The following is an 8,843-nucleotide window of genomic DNA, read 5'->3' as shown; positions in this document are numbered from 1 at the left end:
TCCGGGGCGGGGCCTTGCGGGGGGCGGGGCAGCCGTGAGGGGCGGAGAGGGGGGGAGCCGTCCCTTTGCCCAGCCCCGGCGGGGCGGGGTGGTGCGGGCGGTGTCCCGGGAGGTGTTGCGGTGCTGGGGTTTCAGTGGACCAGTTTGGTCGGAAAAGACCTTAGCGATCGTGGAGTGCCATCTATGACCCAGCACCACCGTATCAGTTGGACCATAGCACTGACTGCCACGCCCAGTCTGTCCTTCAACACCTCCTGAGATGGTGACTCCACCACCTCCCCGGGCAGCCCATTCCAATGCCAAATTCCAATGTAATTCCAAATGCCAAATTCCACCTTTTCTGTGGAAAAATCCTTCCTGATGTGCAGTCTGAACATCCCCTGGTGCTGCTTTAGGCCATTTCCTCTTGCTCTGTTGCTGGTTGCCTGGGAGAAGAGGCCGCCTGGCTACAGCCTCCTTTCAGGCAGCTCTAGAGAGTGATCAGGTCCCCCATGAGCCTCCTCTTGTCCAGGCTCAACCTCCCCAGCTCCCACAGCTGCTCCCTGTAGGACCTGTGCTGCAGACCCTTCCCCAGCTTCGCTGCCCTTCTCTGGACAGCTCCAGCTCTGTCCCTGGGTCCCCACACCCCCGGTGTCCCAGCCTGCCGGCCCCTTGCTGCTCGGTTCCATGGATGGCTCAGTGCTACGCAAGGGGCTGCCCTGATGTGTCCCTGGGGGATGCCCTCTGGTTCTCCACACAGACCATCCCTCCCTTCTCCTCGGCTTCTCAAGAACCATTCTCAGGCGCTGCTTCTATCCATCCATTTGCCTGTCCTGCCTTCCTCCATTTGGCAAATCTTGAACTCATTGCCCAAGTGCAGCCAAATTTAGTAGGGGAGCTAAGTTTTGTGGATAGCTACATCACTAGAGATCTTGTGAAAAGATCAGCTAGAACCAAGGTGCTACCCAAGGGCATCAAAGGAGGAGGAGGAGAGATAAAAGTGGGGTTAAGAAAATCATCCTAACCACCACTGTTAATAGTAGTACTGGAGTTAAGAGATAAACCTCACAAAATCTCAGCTGGCCATGAAATAGCCTCATTTAACTGCACTTTAGTGTATTTGAGATTTGATGAAGACATGATTTAATCACCTTTCTAATGCAAGATACTCTGCTGCAGATGTAATACTTTTACATCTGATCATAAATGTTATGAATTAAAACAGTTTTAGACTTTCAGGTTTATTTGTGCAGAGTATTAAAGCGCAATTCTTGATAGAAGACTACCAAACACCAAATTAACATTTTCTTTTACTAGAAAGAATGAGCTTGTCTTGTCCTACTACTGACATTTTCACAATACAGACTCAGGGCTATCACTGCATTAGTCATCTCAGATAAGATGATCCTGACAAATGTCCTGTTTCTCCAGTGAAACACTTTATCTTGATACAAGGTGACATTTAGATTTGTACCTTCTGTTATAGAAAAAGTCTGAAAGTGGACACTGAGCCTTCCTCTTGCTGGGGAGCAAATATGAAATTATGAGTGGATTTTTAAGCTCTGTAGGATCATTTATATTAACATCTGCTCAGCACTTAATTAAAAAAAAAAACTTGAAAATGGCCTTGCTCTTTGCAGAGCTTTTTAAAATTAATCAGCTCCTTTCTTTAAGCAATATTTTGAAATTATATTGTTCCAGTAGTGTTCCAGCTCTGTGATATGAATGAATGATCTAAAATTGTACAGAAGGCTTCCTTTTCGGTGGAAAAATTTAAAGAAATGATTTCTCCCCTTTTTGAAAGCTAGTTGATAGTTTCATTATTGAGCAATTTTACTTTTGTAATGAACCATCTATCATCAAATATATGCCTACACTTACGGATTATTTTATATATTTATAATTTGTAGATGCTTTGGAACCTAGAAGATGCAATCTACCAGTGTAAAATGTTAGTATTGATGTGTTGAAGTATCTATCAAAAAGGTCACAATTTCAGTCAGATGAAACCTGGGGGTTGTTGGGTGGTTGCTTACTTTTTTTTTTTTTTTTTTTTTGTTTTGTTTTGTTTGTTATGACTTTCTACCCTGAAACCTCAAAGTTTTAAAGACCTTGGAAACGGCGACTTTATAAATTAGATGGAGGAGATTAACTGCTCACGGTTGTGTAGTAGTTTTCCCTTGATAGTAGTGTTTAGCAAAGTCACTCTCTTTTCCTGGGCACAGTTCTCCCTTCATTCCATTAGGTGGAGCTTTGTGATTAGGGCTGCAGAAGAAACTTGCTTCTGAGTGCAAAATAATTCACCACGAAATGGCTGGGGGAGGAGGTGAACGAAGCCTTCTTTGCTTAGAGGTATCGTTGTCCTGTACGCAAGCTCGAGACACAAAAATCTGAATCAAGACCCTCACATACAAGGAAAATAAATTGAAAAATCGATTCTGTCAAACAGGGCCCTGCTCTAATCTGCTGTTGTCATAGTCAAGTTCCAAGTCTAAAATACCTTAGGTTATAAATTAAATGTCAAATATAATTAATTTGCCACTTGAAACATGAAGTGGATGACTGTCCTTTGGAGAAAGCCTGACAGCTTTATGTATGTCACATTGGTATCTGTTAAAACAAGCTTCACATGCCAGACGATCCTTGTGTGAATCATATTGCTGTTAGCTGTACCAGAATTTTGTCGATGCAATAGGTCTCAGAACAGTTTTCTCCTTAATTGTCTGAAGCTTTTGCAAGACAATATAAATCAAGTGTCATCTGCATCATCTGTGCAGAATAGTGATTTTATCATACATCAAATAAGCAATTTATTTCTTATTCATTACTACAGAAGCTATTGTTGAATATTTACATACAAATCTACATTTTATACAAATCGAGAATGTTTTCTGCCCTGTGCCTTGAACCCACTGCAGTTCCAGTTTGAATCCAGTTTTCCTTCCATCTTCTTAACTTCAGCAATAGTGGTTGTAGCCCTGCCATCCTCTTCCACAGGGAGGCCAAGGTTATAATTGAGTACCACTCCTTACTCAGCCACTTCCCTGGGGCATGGAGATCCCATTTGCCCGGCCTCCTCCCATTGCCCCAAACCAGAAGCAAAGAGGTCTTTTTCACATTTTGTGTTTTGTGTCCTTGCTTTGCACAATGAACTACGCTCACCTTAAGGCTTGTTTATTCACAGGTACACCCCGGGAATTGGAGGAGGCAGGTTTGCCCAATGGACACTTTTACACAGTTGTTGAGATAAAAATGTCAGTATATCATGTTATTTCCCACTAACAGGACCAGTAGGACCTTCCTAATGCAAACCTCATAACAATTTCCCAAGCAGGGTACTGCAGCAAGGTTTCACCATTAATTTTTAAATGTGGGTAACAAACTGGCTAAATGTGAGTGATATGCTTTACACTGCCTGTGTGATCAGGATATTCATTTAGCTTAAGAGAAAAAAAAAAAAAAGAGACTGAGACAATGCTGCTCATTGAAATGAGGGGAACTTGTGCAGATAAACTGAAAGATCCAGACTTGTTCCTGTTCCTGTAGTGGCTGAATAAAGCAAAGATGAAATTTACTTTTTTTTTTCCAAGTGCTCTTGGAAAATCGAACACATGAAAAGAATGGTGTTTGTAACAGCCAACTCTCCTCTGCTTCAGCTTCTTTCTTCCTGCTCAACCCCATGCTCTATAAGAGAAACATGAGCCCTAGCTCTGTGCTAAAATTTAGCCATTCTTATATGTGTCAGGCATAAAACAACTCCAAAACAATATTTTAAACCTAAGAGGCACAACAATTTTTTCTTTTTGTCTCATTTCCACTAGGTTACACTGACAAAAGGACTGCTACTTAGAAGCTTTTCTGCAGGCAAGCACTCAGAGAGGTTATTGTCCCAGCAACTGATTTTAGCCTAAGTGCATATTGAAGGAAACAGGGAAGGGAACATTGCTGTGTGATTACTGCTGTGGTAGTGCACTACCAAAAGCAGGGAAAGGGACACTTGTCATACTTCTGAGAATACTGACCTCATGCACATGTATACCTAATTTAGCAGGAGATGCATATGTTCATATTCATTTCAGTCAGAGCAATAACAGGATTCATCTCTCACCATTATAAAATTGACTGATTTCTTTTTCATTTCTGTTCTGTGGAAGACAATTGCAAGTCATGGTGCTGCCCGGGCACTGCAGTGAGTTAAGGTCATCATCTTAGCCACAAGTCAGGGCCAGATCCACAGGCAGGATAGCTGCATTATTGCACTGCTGCATAAAAGCTAGTCAACCCAGGTAAGAGGAAATTAGCTCCACACCGCCATGCCTAAAATGTTCCCAGACATGACACACTTGTACATAGCTCAGAGTTCCGTGAACTTTGTCTCTTATAGGCATATCTACATTTGGGTCTCAAAAACCTTGTGACTCAATTTTGAAATTAAACAACTGTTGAACACAGGTGACAGTCTAGGGTTGATAATTCCAAAATAACTTTGACTGTTTTCCATGGATTTGGAGACCAATCAACAGAGTATGTATGTATTCATAAATACATATATTAATCTATAAAAATCATCTAACTGATGTTCTTTTTGAGTATTTTTTAACAGAAAGCCCAGGAAACCTTATTCTTCAATAAGGAAAGAGTCAACTCTTAAGTACTGATTGTTATGAGGTTTATTTCCCTGAGACAAGGAAATATGGACCTACACCAAAAAATTTACTGAGAGTTCTGTAGAGACATATTCTGCTCTCAGCTTCATCCTTTTAAGTCAAATTTACTATCCTTTATTTCTCAGTTACCTTCCAAATTTGAAGACATTGTTAAAGAAAAGCAACCATTATTTCTCGGTGTATGGAAATTCAGGCTTACAAAAAATGGCACAGAGGAGAACAAACTGGTGTCTGACATACAAACCTGAATGCTAAGGTTTGGTTCAGCAGGGGACCACTGTTTCTTTCAGCAGTTGTGTGTATCTGGCAGAAGCAGTTCTGTCCCTGACAGCTAAATAGACAAAGCAGATGACAGATTTTAAAAGTGCTATACCTAGAAAACTGCGCCTGGTTTATCATGTGTAAATGTGGTACATGTGGTTGGTGAAATATAATTTGCAGCTTCTTTTACAGATAAGTAAGTGCTGGGTTTAGTCTGTTGTGTTTTTGAGAGCATGATCATTGTAAGTGAATTGCTGCTGTCAAGAAGCTGTTTTTAGGGGGGTTTGCCCTAATTATATAATGCAGAGTCCTGGGATGAAAAGCTTAAGCTATTTCAGTGTACCCTATCAGTAACGTGCCACGTTTGTCCAGACTAATTCTGTTCTTTGTTCTCCAGCTATGGCTGTGCTGAGCTGGAAATATGTCCTGAATATACACTAGATGGCAGGCAGGTCAGGGGGCTGGAAGCGAGCCTTGCCCATTCATCACACAGCCTCTCTCCTGCCTCCAAAAGATCAATTGGTCTTCCCCAGGCCTGTACAAAGCACATTTGGCTGGCTGTACTAGATATGAGTATGCAGTCAGCAGACTAGAAGCTGATGTAGCCTTCTGCCCACAGGATGCTAGGCCATGTTGTTTCTGACAGATTCGCTTTTGCCTTTTAGCCGACAAGGAGAAGATGCCCGATCAGTAACAGCTCGATCAGTAGCAGCTGTTGTTGAGAATAAGGCTTGTGTTAGAGAAGTAGATGTGTTAAAGAAGTGCTGTCAGCACCTGAGGCAGGCTCTGATGGCTTGTCTTCAACAGTAGACTCCTGTATTTGCCCTGCAGGAGACGATGGCAGCTTGTCGCAAATTTTTTGTAGCAGAACATCTTTCCAATGCTCTGTGATGCCCCAGGATGAAAGATGCCCTCAACGTTGCCCTTAAAGTGGTGATCTCATTGCAATGCCAGTATGTACAACCTTGAATACATTATTGCTTACTGGAGGATCCTTTGGGAGCTGTCATGACACAAGGTCAAATTCAGCCCTCATGTAAAGTTGTGGTGCTCGCTTGACCCACAGCTCTGTCACTGTATCAGAAAGCTGTCAGCTTTCACCTCTCCTGATGTCCTTGAGGAAAGGGTGGATTTGAAAGGAGATGTCATGTCACTATCAGATTATGCTAATGTCATAGGTGAGTCTCACAGGGTTCTAAGAATGAACCACATTTTAAAATAGTCTTTCCTGTAGTTCTGTGTTTTTCCATTGGTGGTAGTTGCAGGAAAGCCATGAGTGGCCATCAATTGCTTTTCCGGTCTCAGACAAAAAGTTTCCTCGGGTTGAGTTGCAGTCAGATGCATTTCGGATTCCTGCTCTGGTGTGAGAATTTCTGAACTGGTGCACCTCTTCTGATTTTAATGATCAAGTATTCTGATTTTAAGGACACAGCTACTCTACAGACAGACTTGGTCTAATATACTTTTTGGTACAGATAAAACAAGTGTCTGCTGAGAATCTTAGGTAGTTTCTTGTATCTGTTTCAGAGCTCAAGTATTCCATAGAAGCAAGGCAGTTTTTATTGCCAGTTCATCTAAACCTAGTCAGCACATCTCTGGATAACAAATGGTGGAATGCATGGTGGTTTTTTCTACACTCCTCTTTTTTCTACACTCCTGCTACTTGTGACTCTTATCAGTTGAGAATTCTGAAAAAAGCAAATACTTGTGTAGTTTCAATTGCCTTACTGAGTAGTGAAATAGCTGGGGCTCTTGAGAGTAGCAGTGGGAAAATCTGACTTTGAATAAACCTGTATATTTTAGTATTTAGAGAATGCAGTAGTTAATACAGTAACAACAACAACAAACCCAAATCCCCCCACCCCCAAAAAAAGGGAATCAGTTTTAAATAGTTCCTAATCCTAATCTGACACTTCCTAGAGTAAAGTACCTGTGCATTTCCTCTAATAGAACAGGAAAGAGCAAATACTACATACAAACACATTTGTCTTTTCTTCTTTTGAGTCACTGAGGAGCCACTCACTAAAACTAGGGAACATTTCAGAACCGGAAAATGAGCAAAGAACAATAGAGACTTGGCAGAGTGAGTAGGTAGGTGTGTTTATCCAGACATGAACACCAAGAGGCTCCTTCCCTCAGCAGCAGCCAGCCCCAAAGGAAAGCTAAGAAACCCTTCCTCCTGCCGGTGTGGTTTGAGACAAGCTGCACGAAGACAGCCAGAGAAAACATCAGGTCACAACCAGACAAATGAAAATATGGAGCTGATGACTGATCCTAGTTTGAGATCTCTTTCATATACATGCAGTCACAGGGTTTATTTGCAGCAAAGCCCCCTGAAACTGATATTGCTGATAGTGAAAGTAAATGTGAAGTAAAAATTAAGGTTCCTGCATTTGCTCTTTGCTTCTCTTTGCTTGGTCTCTTTTAACTTTTAATTGCTGGAGACACAGATCTACAAAGTAAAATAAATTAAAATATAGAAATATAGAATTTGAATTAGGCAGTACATTATATAACTTTTTAATGCTTATTTTTCCAGGAAAGCAACTTTTTAAAGGTAAAATGTGTTTGGAATATAATTTAGAGACCCAGGCCAGCACCAACTCTGTCTGTGGGTGGCTGCCTTTGTGAGAGGAAATTTACGTTTAGCTTTTGGTAAGTGTGTTAGTTTGACATTAGCACATGCATCTCCTAAAGGGAAATCTCTATTAGTATGGAGATGTCAGATGATGCTCTGCTACTGTGATTCATGGCACTTTACCCAGGATTGCAGGAAGGAATGACACAAAAACCTTATGAGTTTAATAATTTCAGGTGATGTTGACCATAACCCATGAGTTTGATAATGGGCCTACCAGAAGAAGACAGGGTCACAAATAGAAGATTATCTTGTTTTCCAGCACCTCTGCAAAATCACACAATTCCTCCTTTTCCTAGGTGTTAGGATGGTTTTTTGTTTTGGTTTGGTCTTATTTTTTAAATTTCGATTTTTGTACTGATCTCTCCTCCTTTTCCCTGTTCCTCCCTGCAGTAATCTTCAGTCTTGCTTCTACTCTCCATCCAGAACTTGTCAAAACCATATGTGGTGAGACAGACATTTTTTTAAATCAAGTGTTTATTTACTGCTGTTTTGGAAAGCATTTCGTGGAGGTGAAGAGCGAGGATTTTGTGATGATGAGTATTTGAACTGATTACAGCAAGGAAGTATAATGCAAAGGAAGCAGGTTATGGTTATAAGCTGCTAGGTGTTGTTCAACACATCAATGATGTTTTGAAATATCTGGTTTAGAATTATTTGAGCCTATAGTCTGGGTTCCTGTAATTTTACTTCTTGGGAGCTCACAGAGGTTGAGACAGTGGTTTACAAAATGTACACAGAGATTGTTTTGGTTTTATTTTGGTGTGGCAAAAAGGAATAAACCCTCAAAACACTTTCATCCAAGGCCAGTTCCTGCCAGCAAGGGAAATTTAATCCACTCAAGCCAGCAAATCATTGAGTACATTTATTCATTAAAGTAATCAATCAGTGGAAATAGGTTTTTCTTTTTATATATTAAATGGCAAAAATGATGAGTTCATAAAAATGTCAAGAAATTTTCATCTCTGCTATCTCTTTTCTAAGGTCAGCTGTCTTCAAACATATTATCCCATTTGTGGGAATCTTACTTATTCTGTCTTTCTTGTAGAAAGCTGAGCATTGAGTATTACACAGAGATTAAAATTGAGTAGAAACTATAGAAAATGTCAAACATAGCAGAAATCATGACACTTGCTCTTTTGACTAGGCACAAAAGCATCAACAGCTGTTAATTTTTGAATCTAGTACTCTGGCAGTGTTACATTAATACATCAGTCACAGCAACTTCTTGTTTCCATTTTTGCTAGCATCTACAAGTTTGTCAAGATCTATCATCTCTTTCCCTTATGCAGTTGGCT

The sequence above is a fragment of the Camarhynchus parvulus genome, chromosome 2 (assembly GCF_901933205.1).
Source record: "Camarhynchus parvulus chromosome 2, STF_HiC, whole genome shotgun sequence".
Taxonomy (NCBI): Eukaryota; Metazoa; Chordata; class Aves; order Passeriformes; family Thraupidae; genus Camarhynchus; species Camarhynchus parvulus.
This window is presented reverse-complemented; position numbering follows the sequence as displayed.